Below are 17,486 nucleotides of genomic sequence, written 5' to 3' on the forward strand. Positions count from 1 at the left end.
AATCATAGAAAATTATTATTTTCCCCTAAACATTCATTTTATGTTCATAAAATAGAAATAATAGTACCAACTCCCTGGTCTAAATAAAGTCATACATTTAAGGCACTTATGATACCTAACATAGATAAATAGTTACAGTAATATTAACATTATTGAGGTAGGTATCATTATCTGTTACTTCAGTAATTTTTTTTAATTCTAAGACATGTGTGTCACATTTTTGTATCTCAAATCAGGATGCATCTTACAGTCACTAGAATGTCATAGTTTAATTGACAGCTTTTTCTTAGTACTGCATAAAATGACCTATTATGATCCAAACTTTTACTATTTTTTATTTTTATTATTGTAGTTGTCATTGTTGTTAGTAGGCATAGTATTAGGAAACCACATGAATCCTTTTAGGCCATGGGGGTATTAGCTAGAACAGTATATTGCAAGCAGTATATTACTTAATAGCACTTTAGTTGCTTAAAACTTCAAATAAATGTGTCTTTGAATTTACAGCTCACATTTTATGTGCTAACTTTTACTGTGTATCACAAAGACTGGGGTCTATTTTCTTACCATGAATTAAGTAGCTTGACAATTATATAATGAGTCTTATTGCTGGATGCTATGAGGAATTCGAAATATAGGACAGGGTTTCTACCCTTAAGGAACATCTTAAAAGAGGCATATGTCTACATATGGCATATAAGCTAAAATAGTTTTATATTCACAATAAGCACTAAATCAGGAATTGTGAAAAATATCCAAAGAGGGTAAATGAAATTACATACATGGGTAAGCAACTTTGAAAAACTTTAAACAGAGGCTCTGAATGCTCATTAGAATCACATTTTAAAGATGAAACAGATTCAAGAATCCAACCAGTGCGTGGAAGTAATGTATAAGACATCTGGGGTAGTCAGCACGCTTCCAGATGAGGACCCAGAGGCCAAGAGAACTGAGTGAGATTCACAATGCCATCTTTCTTGCAATTGACAGACCAGGAGATTAACCCTCATCTTCTGATTCTGTTTCCAGAATAAATATATAATTTTATGAGCAATTGAGCAGAGCACAAAGGCCATTAATGTGCTAGATGTGCTAAATGCCATTCTGGAGGAGGTAGAAGGAAAGGTAGTGTCTATCTGTGCAGAATGTCTAACTAAAATTAAAGTGAATTTTATTACTGAAGTGCAGAATATACAGAGAATGGATAAAAGAAGAATGCTAAGAGTTATCCACAGGACCTTTGGGGTTCTGCCTCAAATTGGAGAAAGGAGGTGTCATTAGGTTAAAGCATGTGAAATTGCTGACTTTTTGTATGCTCCATAAGGGTCATGAGACAGAATTGGCATTTCCAACACAAAGAAGAAGACATAGACTTAGAGAAAATGCCAAGACAGATAAATTTATCCCAAATGAAAGAACAAGATAAGCCCACGGCTAGAGATGTAAGTGATACAGATATAAGTAAAACACCTGATGGAGAATTTAAAGCAGCAAGCATAATAATATTCACTGAGCTTGAGAAAGAAAGGAAGAAAGAAAGGAAGACCTCAGTGAGACTCTTACCAAGAGTTAAAAAGAATCAATCAGAGATGAAGAAAACAATAAACAAGATTGGAAAAGGCTTGATGCAACGAACAACAGGCTGGAAGAAGAGGAACAAATTAGTGGCCTAGAACAGAAAACAACAAAGGTTAACAAAAGAGAAAATATGCAGCACAAGAATAGACTTAAGGAACTCAGTGACTCCATAAAATGTAATAACATTCATATTGTAGGAGTCTCAGAAGAAGAAAAGAGAGAAAAAGGGGGCAGAAAATTTACTTGAAAGAATGATAGCTGAAAACTTTCCTAATCTGGGGAGAGAAACAGACATCCAGATCTAGAAGGCACAGAGAACTCCAGTAAAATGAAAAAAAGCAGGCCAACACCAAGACATATTGCGATTAAATTTGCAAAATGTAGTGAGAAAGGAGAAAACCTTAAAAGCAACAAAACAAAAGAGTCCTTAACTTACAAGTGAAAACCCATAAGGCTAAGAGGAGATTTCTCCACAAGAACATGGCAAGCCAGAAGACAGTGAGTGGCATGATATATTCAAAATGCTTAATTGGAAAAATCTGTAGCCAGGAATAATCTATCCAGCAATGCTATCATTCAGAATATGAGAGAAAGGGTATCCCAGGCCAAAAAAAATCTAAAGGGGCTCATGACCACTAAACCAGCCCTGCAGGAAATATTAAAGGAGACTCTTTGAGTGGAAAAGAAAGAACTAAAGTGGCAAAGACAAGAAAGGGTCAGAAAAAATCTTCACAACAACAAAACAAGTAATACAATGACAATAAATACAAACATGTCAATAATTACCTTGAATGTAAAAACAAATAAACCTTCAAATCAAAAGGCATAAAGTCAGAATGGATAAAAAGAGAACAAAACCCAGAAATATACTGCCTACACAAGACTCATTTTAGACCTAGACACCTGAACACTGAAAATGAGGAGATGGAGAAAAATTTATCATGAAAATGGATGTCAAAAGAAAGCTGGAGTAGCAATAGTTGTTTTGGACAAACTAGACTTTAACACGAAGACTGTAATAAGAAACAAAGAAGGACACTATATCATAATAAAGGGACAATCCAAAAAGAAGATCTAAAAATTATAAATATTTATGCACCCAACCTGAAAGCACCAAAGTATATAAAACAATGAATAACAAACATGAAGGAATTAATTTATAATAATACGATAATAGTAGGGGACTTTAACACTCCACTTACATCAATGGACAGATCATCTAAACAGAAAGTCAACAAGGAAACAATGGCTTTGAATGACACTGGACCAGATGGACTTAAAAGATATATTGAAAACATTCCATCCTAAAATAGTAGAATAGTAGAATGTGTTTACATTCTTTTCAAGCGCACATGGGACACTCTCCAGAATAGGAGACTCACATCTTGGGTCACAAATCAGGCTGCAACAAATACAAAAGAATTGAAATTATACCATGCACCTTTTTTTTTCTGACAACAGTGCTATGAAAATAGAAGTCAACCACAAGATAAAATTTGAAAAGACTACAAATACACCGAGGTTAAATAACTTGCTACTAAACTATGAATGGGGCAACCAAGAAATTTAAGAAGAAATTTTTTAAAAAACATGAAAAAAAAAACACAGAAACAAATTAAAATGAAAACACAATGGTTCAAAACCTTTGGGATGCAGCAAAAGTGGTCCTAAGAGAGAAGTGTATAGCAATACAGGCCTACTTCAAAAAGAAGGAAAAATCTCAAGTAAACAACTTAACATTATACCTAAAGGAGTAAAAAAGAACACAAATGAAGCCTAAATCCAGGATAAGAGAGGAAGTAATAAAGATTAGAGCAGAAATAAATGATATAGAAACTACATAGACAATAGAAAATATCAATGAAACCAAGAGCTGGTTCTTTGAAAAAAAATCAATAAAATTGATCAACTGTAGCCAGACTCATCAAAAAGAAAAGAGAACGGACCCAAATAAATAAAATCACAAATGAGAGAGGGGAAATAACTGACACCATAGGAATACAAACATAAAAGAATATTATGAAAAACTATATGCCAACAAAGTGACAATGTATAATGTCAATAGATAAATTCCTAGAAACACACAAACTTCCAAAACTGAATCAGGAAGAAATAAAAAATTTGAACAAACTGAAAATCAGGAAGGAAATTGAATCAGGAATCAAAAAACTACCAACAAACAGTCCAGGGCCAGATAGCCTCAGGCCAATTCTACCAAACATTTAAACAGTTAATAGCTGTTCTTCTCAAACAATCCACAAAACAGAAAAGGAAGGAAAACCTCCAAATTCATTCTATGAGGGCAGAATTACCCTGATTCCTAAACCAGATAAAGACTCTACTAAAAAAAGAGATCTACAGACCAGTATCCCTGGTGAACATGGCTAAAAATTCTCAATAATATACTAGCAAACCAATCCAACCATACATTTAAAAAATTATTTACCATTATCAGGTGAGATTTATTCCTGGGTTGCAAGTGTGGTTCGGTATTCTCAAATCAATCAATGTGAGACACCACATTAATAAAAGAAAGGATAAGAACCATATGATCCTTTTCATAGATGTAGAAAAAACATTTGACAAATTACAATATCCTTTCATGATAAAAACCCTCAACAAAGTAGGTTTAGAGGGAACATACCTCAAGATAACAAAGGCCATATATGAAAAACCCACAGCTATTATCATCCTCAATGGGGATAAACTGAGAGCTTTTCCTCTGTGGTCAGGAACAAGACAGAGATTTCCACTCTCACCACTTTTATTCAACACCAGAGTAGGTCCTACCAAAAGAAATAGAAGGCATCCAAATTGGAAAAGAAGTAAAACTTTCACTATTTGCAGATGACCTGATATTCTACATAGAAAACCTGAAAGACTCCATGATAAAACTGCCAGAACTGATACACGAATTCAGTCAAGTCACCAGATACATAATCAATGTACAGAAATATGTTACATTTCTATACACCATAATGAAGCAGCAGAAAGAAAAAATAAAGTGTGAATCCCATTTACAACTGCACCAAAAACAATTAGGTACCTAGGAATAAACCTAACCAAAGTGGTGAAAAACCTGTACTTTGAAAAGTATAAAACACTGATGAAATAAATTAAAGGGGATACAAAGAATGTAAAGACATTTCATGCTCATGGATTAGAAGAACAAATAATGATAAAATGTCTATATTGCCTAAAGCAATCTACACATTTATTTTTTTCAATGTTCTTTTAGTAGTCTTTTTTTTTTTTTAGTGTTTATTTCTGAGAGAGAGAGAGAGCACAAGTTGGGGGAGTGGTGGAGGACAGAAAGACAGGAAGACACAGAATCTGAAGCAGGCTCCAGGCTCTGAGATGTCAGCACAGAGCCCAATGTGGGACTCGAACCCACAAACTGTGAGATCGTGACTTGAGCCAAAGTCGGACACTTAACCAACTCAGCCACCCAGGTGCCCCAGTAATCTACACATTTAATGCAATCCCTATCAAAATACCAACAGCATTTTTCACAGAGCTATAAAAACCAATTTTAAAATTTGTATGGAATCACAAAAGACCCTGAATAGCAAAAACAATATGGAAAAGGGAAAGGAAAGGAAAGGAAAGGAAAGGAAAGGAAAGGAAAGGAAAGGAAAGGAAAGGAAAGGAAAGGAAAGGAAAGGAAAGGAAAGGAAAGAAGGAAGGAAGGAAGGAAGGAAGGAAGGAAGGAAGGAAGGAAGGAAGGAAGAGGAATGGCGGAAAAGAAAAGCTGGAAACATCACAATTGCATACCTCAAGTTATATTACAAATTGGTAGTGATCAACACAGTATGTTACTGGCACAAAAATAGACCCATAGATTAACACAACAGACTAGAAAACCCAGAAATGAACCCACATCTATATGGTCAGTTAATCTTTGACAAATCAGGAAAGAATATCCAATGGGAGGGGCACCTGGGTGGCTCAGTCAGTTGAGCATCTGACTTCAGCTCAGGTCATCATCTCAGGGTTCATGAGTTCAAACCCTGTGTCGGGCTCTGTGCTGACAGCATAGAACCTGGAGCCTGCTTCGAATTATGTGTCTCCCTCTCTCTCTGCTCCTCCCCTGCTCATGCTGTCTCTCTCTCTCCTTCAAAAATAAATTTAAAAAACATTTAAAAAAAGAATATCCAATGGGAAAAAGTCTTTTCAATAAGTGGTTTTAGGAAAACTAGACAACAACATGCAAGATAATGAAACTGATCCACTTTTCTACCATACACAAAAGTGAATTCAAAATTAATTCAAGACCCAAATGTGAGACCTGAAAAATTCTGGAGGAGAATACAGGCTGTAACCTCTTTGACATCAGATATAGCAAATTCTTTCTGGATATGTTTCCTGAAGCAAGGGAAACAAAAGCAGAAATAAAATATCAGAACTACATAAAAATGAAAGGCTTTTAGGGTCACTTGGGTGGCTCAGTTGGTTGGGCATCTGACTTTGGCTCAGGTCATGATATTGCCATCTGTGAGTTTGAGCCCTGTATCGGACTCTGCTCTGACAGCTCAGAGCCTGGAGCCTGCTTCAGATTCTGTTTCTCCTTCTCTCTGCCCCTTCCCCACTCATGCTCTGTCTCTCTCCCTCTCTCAAAAATAAATAAACATTAAAAAAATTATTAATAAAAAAATGAAAAGCTTTTGCACAGTGAAGAAAACAATAAATAAAATTAAAAGGCCACCTATGGAATGGGTGAAGATATTTGCAAATGACATATCTGATAAAGGCTTAGTATCCAAAATGTATAATGAATGTATAAAACTCAACACCCCCAAAAATGAATAATCCCCTTAAAACTTGGCAGAAGACATGAATAGACATTTTTCCAAAGAAGACATGCATTTGGCCAACAGATACATGAAAATATGCTCAATATCACTGATTATCAGGGAAATATAAAGCAAAACTAAAATGAGATATCACCTCACATATGTCATAATGGCTAACCTCAACAATACAAGAAATAACGGGAGTTTGTGAAGATGTGGAGAAAGGGACACTTCCTGTACGGTTGGTGGGAATGAAACTTTGGAAAACAGTATGGAGTTTCCACAAAACTTAAAAATAGAACTACCTTTACAATCCAGCAATTGCACTAGTAGGTATTTACCCAAAGCATAAAAAAAATCCTAATTCAAAGGGATACATGCATCCTGATGTTTATAGCAACATTATCTAAAATAGTGAAATTATGGAACCAGCCCAGTATCCATTGATAGATGAATGAATAAAGGATGTAGTGTGTGTGTGTGTGTGTGTGTGTGTATACACTATATATATATAGTGTGTGTGTGTGTGTATACACAATAGAATATTATTCAGCCATAAAAATGAATGAAATCTTCACATTTGCAATGACATGGATGGAACCATAGAGTATAATACTAAGCAAAATAAGTCAGAGAAAGACAAATACTGTATGATTTCACTCATGTGGAATTTAAAAAACAAAACACATGAGTAAAGTGGGAAAAAAGAGAGGCAAACCAAGAAACAGATTTTTAACTATAGAGAAAAAAACTGATGGTTACCAGAGGAAAGGTGAGTGTGGAAATGGTGATGAGGATTAAGAAGTGTTCTTGTGATGAACCCTGGGTATTGTATGGAAGTGTTGAATCTCTATATTGTACACCTGAAACCAATATTATACTCTAAATTAACTAACTGGAATTTAAATATAACTTCTAAAAAATGGTTAGATATTAGATATTGATGGTTTCATGTGGTTCATCCAAGTACAAGGCTGCAGACAAAGTCAAGAAAACAAAGTAGATTTATTAGCACCTGGCCTCTCATATGACCTTGTTTTTTTTTTGTAGTTGCAGGCACAATTTTAAGGAAGGAGGTGTCTCCATGAATGACTATGTGAATAACAGAAGGGAGTAGAGCACAGATTCTCAGCCCTAGGTACAACACGGGCTACAGAATAGTATTCTTTCTAATTCCATATGGAACCAACATCAGAAGAGAGCTCTTGGCACAGACGTGGATATTCTCACATAGAAATATAGCAGTAGTAGTAGCAATACCAAGTGGCTTTGAACATAGAGTAATCTAAACTGGGAAACTGAAATAGTAGAAGAATCAAAGTAAATACTAAGAGTACCAAAAATATGTAGGGAGACTCCATAACAGGTGGAGTATCCTTAAAGAGTATGAGGGAGCAGGAGACATTGCATTTGAAGTAGGATTATTACTGTCACTGCTGACATATCTTCCTCTACATGTTGGAATATACTCAAATTCTTTCTCTCTCAATCACACACACACACACACACACACACACACACACACCCCTACACAAGACAGGAAGGAGATACCCAAATGTTTTCAGTGGTTATTTTTGAGTGGTGAGATTACAGGTTTCCATTCTTTTGCTTCCCAGTATTTTCTATATCTTAGGTAGTGAATATTTGGTAGTTTTAATCTTAAACTGTATGTATTAACATTTCAAAAGAGGTGTACCTATCATTACAGGATTTTTTAAATTCTATTTTTAAAAATACAAAGCCTGTATCATAAAGACTATTCTAACATCTAAATTTCTGTTCAGATTTGAATGCCACAATATCCTGATTGAACTGAACAGAGTTAGAGAATTATACCTGCCTAGTACATTTACAATTTTATTGCTGATATACATTCTCCATGCTAATCTGCAGGAGGCATTATTGCCACTATATTTTATTTTTTTTATTTATTTTTTTTATTTCCAGGGCAGCTTTTATTGCATTAGAATATAACTTTTTTTTCAATATATGAAGTTTATTGTCAAATTGGTTTCCATACAACACCCAGTGCTCATCCCAAAAGGTGCCACCATATTTTAAAGTAATCCTCTTATTTGTGGCATTGTTGAACTCAAATGTAAGAACTTGGAAAATATTTTTGTTTTTTAATTTTTTTCCTTTTTAAATGCTTCTTTTGGTGCTTTGTAAAGATCTCAATAACATTCTATTTTAGCATTCACTACACACAAACATGGGAAAGTTCAAGAAGGCAAATTAGACAGTCTCTGTTATATTTATAGACTGCTGGCAGCTACAGTGTGCATTCTCTATCAATACCTTGGTCAGGTAAATAATGAAGATTTATTCATTAATTTAACAAATATATATATATATATATATATATATATATATATATATACACACATATACGTATATATATATACATATACGTATATATATGCATATATACATATATATATGTGTGTGTGTGTATATATATATATATATATATATATATATATAGTGAACATCTAGTGTAAGTATGCAATAATGACCTTTATTGGAAAGGAAGATATATATTTAAATGGAATTCTGGCTGTTTAGAACAATAAGAAACAGCATAGCATGCTGGTAAGAGCACAGAACTCAAGAGTCAGTCTACCTACTTTCCAATATTAGTTTCATCATTTACAGGTGTTATGTGAATTTTAGCATATTACTTAACCTCTATCTTCTTCAATTTGCTTGTTCTTAAAATGAAGATAATAACATTATCTCGATTGGTGGGTTGTTATGAGAAACAAATGAGATAAAAGGTGTGTCTTACCTATAGCAAAAGCTATGTTGTTATAGTTTTATTTCCTTGATTGGCTTACATTTTGTTGAATTTCTGTACAGATCTGCCTTACTAACCATAAGATATATTGGTGATTGAAGAAAGGAATTTAAAGAGTCATGACATTTCAGAGCTGGAATAAAACTTAGTGATTTAACCAAACCCCATCAAGGTACAAGTGAGGATACAAGGGCACAGAGATACAGTCATACAATTAGTAAGTCTCCAAGCATGATTAAATCTAAGTTTTATGACTTTCTGATCAGTGTTCTTCCAGAGAATGAAGATTATAAGTCCATTCATTTATTCTACAAATTTTATTAAATACAGCACTTTGTTTATGCCAAGCACTATGCTAAAATGCAGGTGACAGAACAAATCAGATAATTTACTTAATCTCTAAGTGTCTACTGTCAGATGGGGTAGAACACATCAATGTTATAGAATATTAGTATACATGCTCTAGTAAAACACATATTGATACCAGTGGTAGTGTAATGGATACAGTGAAAAAATCCAGGACTGTAGAAGGCTTTACAAGATACGACTCTTGATTATGAATCCTGCATGAAAATTCAGAAAGTAGGTCCATATGTCTAAAGTATTAGTTATAACAGGAAATAATTCAGTAAAAGATAAATATAAAAGATACTTAGTGACCAAATGGTGAAGACCTTGTATTCCCTTATATACAGTTTTGGCTTTCTTCTAGAGTAATAAGGGAATAAATTAAATTGGAAAGAAATGAGCGTTCAAGCATACAGAAGTAACATCATGTAAAGAAGAAGAACTTGGAGTTCAGAACAAAGGACTAGCTGTATATAAGGCAAAATGAATGACAAGAGATGGAAATCAGTAGCAACCTTCATTAAAGTATTTTATTTCAAGGATTTAAGAAGTGTTCTAAAGACATCAAACAGAATTAAAAAATTTTAAGGTTACTAACAAAAGAAAAAAAGAATGGATTATTTTTTTTTATTTAAATCCAAGTTATAATATAGTGTGATAATGATTTCAGGAATAGAATTTAGTGATTCTTCACTTACGTATAACACCCAGTGCTCATCCCAATAAGTGTTCTCCTTAATGCCCCTCACACATTTAGCCCATCCCCCACCCACTACCCCACCAGCAACCCTCAGTTTTTTCTCTGTATTTAAGAGTCTTTTACTGTTTGTCTCCCTCCCTCTATTTATCTTATTTTTCCTTCCCTTCTCTTATGTTCATCTGTTTTGTTTCTTAAATTCATCATATGAGTAAAACCATGTGATATTTGTCTTTCTCTGACTGATTTATTTTGTTGAGCATGATACACTTTGGTTCCATACACATTGTTGGAAATGGCAAGATTTCATTCTTTTTGATTTCCAAGTAATATTCCACTATATATATACACCACATCTTCTTTATCCTTCATCCATCGATGGACATTTGGGCTCTTTCCATAATTTCTCTATTGTTGATAGAACTGCTATAAACTTTGGGGTGCATATGCCCCTTCGAATCAGCATTTTTATATCCTTTAGATAAATACCTCGTAGTGTAATTGCTGATTCATAGGGTAGTTTTATTTTTAATTTTTTGGGAAACCTTCATACTGTTCCAGAGTGACTGCACTAGTTTGCGTTCCCACCAACACGGCAAAAGGGTTCCCCTTTCTCTGCATCCTTGCCAACATTTGTTGTTGCCTCAGTTGTTAATTTTAGCCATTCTGACAGGTGTGAAGTGGTATCTCATTGTGGTTTTGATTTGTATTTCCCTGAAGATGAATGATGTTGAGCACCTTTTCATGTTTCTGTTGCCCATCTAGATGTCTTCTTTGAAAAAGTGTCTATTCATGTCTTCTGCCCATTTCTTCACTGGATTATTTGCTTTTTTTTTTTTTTTTGGTGTTGAGTTTGGTACATTCTTTGTAGATTTTGATGCTTACCCTTTATCTGACATCATTTGCAACTATTTTGTCCCATTCTGATGGTTGCTGATTGTTTCCTTTGATGTGCAGAAGATTTTTATCTTGACGAGGTTCATTTTTGGTTTTGTTTCTCTTTCTTCTGGAGACATGTCAAGTAAGAAGTTGCTGCAGACAAGGTCAAAGAGTTGGTTGCCTGTTTTCTCCTCTAGGATTTTGATGGCTTCCTATCTTATGATTTTGTCTTTCATCCATTTTGAGATTAGTTTTGTGGATCATGTAAGAAAGTGGTCCAAATTCATTCTTCTGCATGTCACTGTTCAGTTTTCCCAGCACCGTTTGCTGAAGAGAGTGTCTTTTTTCCATTGGATACTCTTTCCTGCTTTGTCAAAGATTAATTGGCCATATGTTTGTGGGTCCAATTCTGGGTTCTCTATTCTGTTCCATTGATCTATGTGTCTGTTCTTGTGCCCATTCCACAGTGTCTTGATGATTTCAGCTTTGTAATATAGCTTGAAGTCCAGAATTGTGATGCTCCCAGCTCTGGTTTTCTTTTTCAGGATTGCTTTGTCTATTTAGTGTATTTTCTGGTTCCATACAAATTTAAGGATTGTTTGCTCTAGCTCTGTGAAAAATACTAGTGTTACTTTGATAGAGATTGATTGAATATGTAGATTGCTTTAGGTACTGGTAGTATCAATATTTTAACAATATTTGTTCTTCCATTCCAGGAACGTGGAATGTTTTTTCATTTTTGTGTGTCTTTTTTTATTTCTTTCATAAGCTTTCTATAGTTTTCATTGTATAGATTTTTAACCTCTTTGCTTAGGTTTATTCCTAGGAATTGTATGGTTTTTTGGTGCAATTGTAAATGGGATTGATTCCATGATTTCCTTCTCTTGCTTCATTATTGGTGTATAGACATACAACCAATTTCTATACATTGATTTTATATCCTGTGATTTTGCTGAATTCATGTATCAGTTCTAGCAGTTTTTTTTGGTGTAGTCTTTTGGGTATTCCATATAGAGTATCATGTTGTCTATGAAGACTGAAAGTTGACTTCCTCCTTGCCAATTTGGGAACTTTTATTTCTTTGTGTTGCCTGATTGCTGAGGCTGGGACTTCCAATAATATGTTGAATAACATTGGCGACAGTAGACATCCCTGTTGTGTTCCTAACCTTAGGGTGACAGCTCTCAGTTTTTCCACATTGAGGATAATATTAGCTGTGGGTCTTTTGTATATGGCCTTTATGATCTTGAGGTATGATCCTTCTATCCCTGCTTACTTGAGGGTTTTTATCAAGTAGAATGTTGTATTTTTCTATGTCAAATGCTTTTTCTGCATCTATTGAGAGGATCATGTGGTTGTTATCCTTTTTTTTATTAATGTGATGTACTATGGCAATTTCCAGATATTGAACCTGCCCTGTATCCCAGGAATAAATCTCACTGATCATGGTGAATAAATATTTTAATATATTGTCACTTCCAGTGTGCTAGTATCTTGTTGAGGGTTTTTGCATCCATGTTCATCAGGAAAATTGGTCTGTAGTTTTCCTTTTTAGTGGGGTCTTTGATTTTGGAATCAAGGTAATGCTGGCCTCATAGAATGAGTTTGGAAGTTTTCCTTCCATTTTTATTTATTGGAACAGTCTCAAAAGAATAGCTGTTAACTCTTCTTTAAATGTTTGGCAGAATTCCCTTGGAAAGCCATCCAACCCCAGACTCCTGTGTGTTAGATATTTTTGATTACTGATTCAATTTCTTTACTGGTTTTGGGTCTGTCCAAATTTTCTATTTCTTCCTGTGTCAGTTTTGGTAGTTTACATATTTCTAGGAATTTGTTTATTTCTTCTAGATTTCCCAATTTGTTGCATATAATTGCTCACAATATTCTCTTATTATTGTTTGTATTTCTGTGGTGTTGTGATCTCTCCCCTTTCATTCATGATTTTATTTATTTAAGTCCTTTTTCTTTTTTATCAAACTGGCTGGAGGTTTATCAATTTTGTAATTTTTTTGAAGAACCAGTTCCTGGTTTCATTGATCTGTTCTGTTTTGTTTTGTTTTGTTTTGACATCATTGATTTCTGATCTAATCTTTATTATTTCCCTTCTTCTGCTGGGTTTGGGCTTTATTTGCTGTTCTTTTTCCAGCTCTTTTAGGTATAAGGTTAAGTTATATATTTGAGATCTTTTCTCCTTCTTTAGGAAGGGCTGGATTGCTATATACTTCCCTCTTATGATCACCTTTGCTGCATCCCAGAGGTTTGGGGCTGTCATGTTTTCATTTTCATTGGCTTCTATGTACTTTTTAATTTCCTCTTTAATTTCTTGGTTAACCCATTGATTCTTTAGTCTTTAATCTCCAAGTATTCATGGTCTTTCCAATTTTTTTCCTATGGTTTATTTTGAGTTTCATAGCATTGTGGTATGAAAATAGGCAAGGTATGATCTCAATCTTTTTGTACTTGTTGAAGGCTGATTGTGACCCAGTATGTGATCTATTCTGGAGAATGTTCCATGTGCACTCAAGAAGAATGTGTATTCTGCATTATGATGAAATATTCTGAATATATCTGTTAAGTCCATCTAGTCCAATGTGTCATTGAAAGCCATTGTTTCCATGTTGATTTTCTGCTTAGATGATCTGTCCATTGTTGTAAGTGGAGTGTTTAAGTCCACTACTATTATGGTATTATTATCAATGAGTTTCTTAATGTTTGTGATTAACTGATTTATATATTTGTGTTCTTTCATGTTGGGGGCAAATATATTTACAGCTGTTAGATATTCTTGGTAGATAGACCCCTTAATTATGATATAATGCCCTTCTTCATCTCTTGCTAACTCTCTTTATTTTAAAATCTAGTATCTGGGGCACTTGGGTGGCTCCATCAATTAAGTGTCCGATTTCAGTTCAGGTCATGATCTCACAGTTTGTGAGTTAGAGTCTTGCATCGGGCTCTGTGCTGACAGCTCAGAGCCTGGAGCCTACTTCAGATTATCTGTCTTCCTCTCTCTCTGCCCATACCTTGCTTGAGCTCTGTCTCTCTCTCAAAAATAGCATTAAAATTTTTTTAAATGAAAATAAAATCTTGTTTCTCTGATATGAGTATGACTACTCCAGCTTTCTTTTGAAACCCATTAGTATGATAGATGGTTCTCCATCCCCTTACTTTCAATCTGCAGTTGTCTTTAGGTCTAAAATAAGTCTCTTGTAAGCAGCATATAGATGGGTCTTATTTTCTTATCCATTCTGATACCCTGTGTCTTCTGACTGGAGCATTTAGTCCATTGACATTAAGAGTGGGTACTGAAGGATATAAATTTAGCACCATGGTGTTGTCTGTTGAGTTGGTGTTTCTGGTGATGTTCTCTGGTCCTTTATAGTCTTTGTTACTTTGGGTCTTTTTTGTTTTGTTTCATCTTTCCTCCACTCCAAGGGTCCTCCTTAAAATTTCTTGCATTGCTTGTTTACTAGCCACAAACTCCTTTAGTTTTGTTTGTCTAGGAAACTCTTTATCTCTACTTCTATTCTGAATGACAGCCTTGCTGAATAAAGAATTCTTGGCTTCATATTTTTCTGAGTTAGCATGTTGAATATATCCTGCCACTCCTTTCTGGCCTGCCAAATTTCTGTGGATAGATCTGCTCAGAACCTTTTCTGTCTTCCCTTCACAGGTTAAGGACTTTTTTTCCCTTGCTGCTTTCATAATTCTGTTCTTCTATGTGTATTTTGTGAATTTGACTATGATATGCCTTGGTGATGGTCAGTTTTCGTTGAGTTTAATGGGAGTTCTCTGTGCTTCTTGGATTTTGATGTCTGTGTCCTTTCCCAGTTTAGGAAAGTTTTCAGCTATAATTTGCTCACATAAACTTTCTGCTCTTTTTTCTCTCTCTTCATCTTCTGGGACTCCTATGATCTGGATGTTATTCCTTTTTAATAAGTTACTGTATCATGAGTTATTAAGTCTTGTATCATGATCTTTTGCCTTTGTTTCCCTCTTTTTCTCTGCTTTATTATTTTCTATAATTTTATCTTCTACATTGTTGATTGCTGCTCTGCTTCATCCATCCTTGCCGTTGTGGCATTCATTTGAGATTGCACTCAGTTATAGCATTTTTAATTTTGGCCTGACTAGATTTTATTTCTTTTATCTCTACATATAGGGATTCCCTGGTGTCTTCTATACTTTTTTCAACCCCAGCTAGTATTCTTATTATCATGGTTCAAATTCTAGTTCAGGCATCTTGCTTATATCTGTTGATTAAGCCCTTGGCTGTCATTTCTTCCTCCTGTTTATTTCGGGATAATACCTTTGTTTTGTCATTTTTCAGGAAGAAAAAAATTAATAAAATAAAAAATTAAATTAAAAAATTAAAAGCAAAAAAATCAAATAAAGGAAGCCAGATCCTGGGTATGTTTTAGTCTGCCTGTTGAAGGAAGCTTGAAGAATAGGGAAAAAAGGAAAAGAAAAAAGGGGGGAAAAGGTAAGAAAATTTAAAAATTAAAAAAATTATATAATAAAATAGAAGAAAATGAAATAAAGAAAATGAAGTAGAATTAAAAATTTTTAAAAATAGAAAATTAAGTAAAAAAATAAAAATTTATCTTTCTGTATGCAAGAATGAGGAAGAAAGGAAAGAAAATAAAAGAAAAAAATAAAACAATTTAAGCAAAAACAGAAGAAAATAATAGGAAATAAATGAACCAGCAAAGAGAAAGAAACCCAAATGAAGTTACATCTAGTTTCCCCCAGAACTAAAACTTTGAAGCTCTCTATAGTAGTTACACTAAGCAGGTAGAGTGACTTGTGCTGGTCTTCTAGGGGATGTGCTTGGAGGGCCAAGTTGGAAGCAGCTTGGTGTAATGGTTCCATTCTCTACTAGGTGGTGCTGCTCAGCTTATTGGTGTGGATCAGTGTGCATGCATGGTAGAGGTGGAAATGGCTTCACCCAGCTCCCTGGTCACATGTTCACTGACCTGCCATCAAGCACCCCTCCTTTGTCTCAGGCCTCCATCCACTTCTCACCTCTACCCTGTGTCTAAGCTATCCACTTGCCAGGTGGTACCTCCCTCCAGAGTTTTATCTCAGATGGGGTTGTGTTTCAAATCCCCAATTTTCAGAGATCCCTGTGGCTTGGACCCAAGCCAACTCTCTGGGGAAGGGTCTTGCTGAGCAGTGACTGGGTGCTTGCTTACCCCAGAAAACATTTGTGTGATTGCACAGCAGTAAAAGTTCAGAAATTATAGCAAATCACAACATACACCAGGCATCAGCTTTCAACACACTCTGGTGTCTTTGTTCCAATACCAGCAAACATAGCTACTCTCCTGGATCCACTGGCACCCTTACTTGTGGGGAGGCCATATGGTGTGTACCAAATGCCTTTTGAGCAGGGGACCTGCTTCTCTCTATGTGGTACATGGACCCCTCAGACCCCACTGCTCCAGGGGATTTGCCCTATTTCCTCACCAGAGCATGGTCAGGCACTGAGCTCTGAAACTTCAGACTCTGTGATCCACTGTTTATAGAATCCTGGTGGTATTGAAACCCTTTCCTTTCTTCCTGTCAGTGTTTTTGGGGAACATATTTCTTGTTCAGTCCCCAGTGAGTGTTTTCACTCTTTCTCTCTTTCTCTCCAGCTACTTTTGAGAGAGTGCTTTTCTTGCACGATCCTGATGTGCTGCACTCTCCCCCTTTGTCTTTCTGTATGCTTTCCCCACAGAAAAGCTCCCTACCCTCCGTGGTTTTTCTCTCCCCTAGTTCATCTCTCCGCACTTTGTACCTGCCGAGTTTTGTGGCTCAAGTTATGCACATTGTTGTGTTAGTCCTCAGATCAATTTCCTAGGTTTTCAAAATGGCTTGATGCTGATCTAGCTGCATTTCAGGGATGAGACAAGTTCAGGGTCTCCATGCTGCTCCACCATCTTAATTCCTCCTCTCTGATCCTACACTTCCACAGTAGTAAGGCTACAAAACAAGAGTCAAGGTCTGTAGATGGTTCAGTGTGAAAGGCTGTGATCTTCAAATACTCTAGTCAAACATAACATTACTGAAGTCTGAAAGCAAAACAATGAAAAATCTTAGATATGTAAAATGCAGGAAATAGACTTTGTGCACTCTTGAAAAAAAACTATCCAGGGGCACATTTCAAGTAATCCAAAAATGAATCAAAATAAAGAACATGCTAATTAAGAAGTATAATCAAGGAGAAAAGGCTGGAGAGGAGCATTAAAGCAACTTAAATACAAAATGAGTCCAAACAACATCTTTCATTATGAATATAGGATAGATCTTCTCTTAATGAAATAACAAAAACATTATTTTTGAATATAATAAGATAATCAAGTAAATATATAAAATAACCCTGGTAGTTCAACACTAGAGTGGAGATGGG

This window comes from Panthera pardus, unplaced genomic scaffold (genome assembly GCF_024362965.1).
Source record: "Panthera pardus isolate Hobbes unplaced genomic scaffold, ASM2436296v1 HiC_scaffold_8, whole genome shotgun sequence".
Classification (NCBI taxonomy): domain Eukaryota; kingdom Metazoa; phylum Chordata; class Mammalia; order Carnivora; family Felidae; genus Panthera; species Panthera pardus.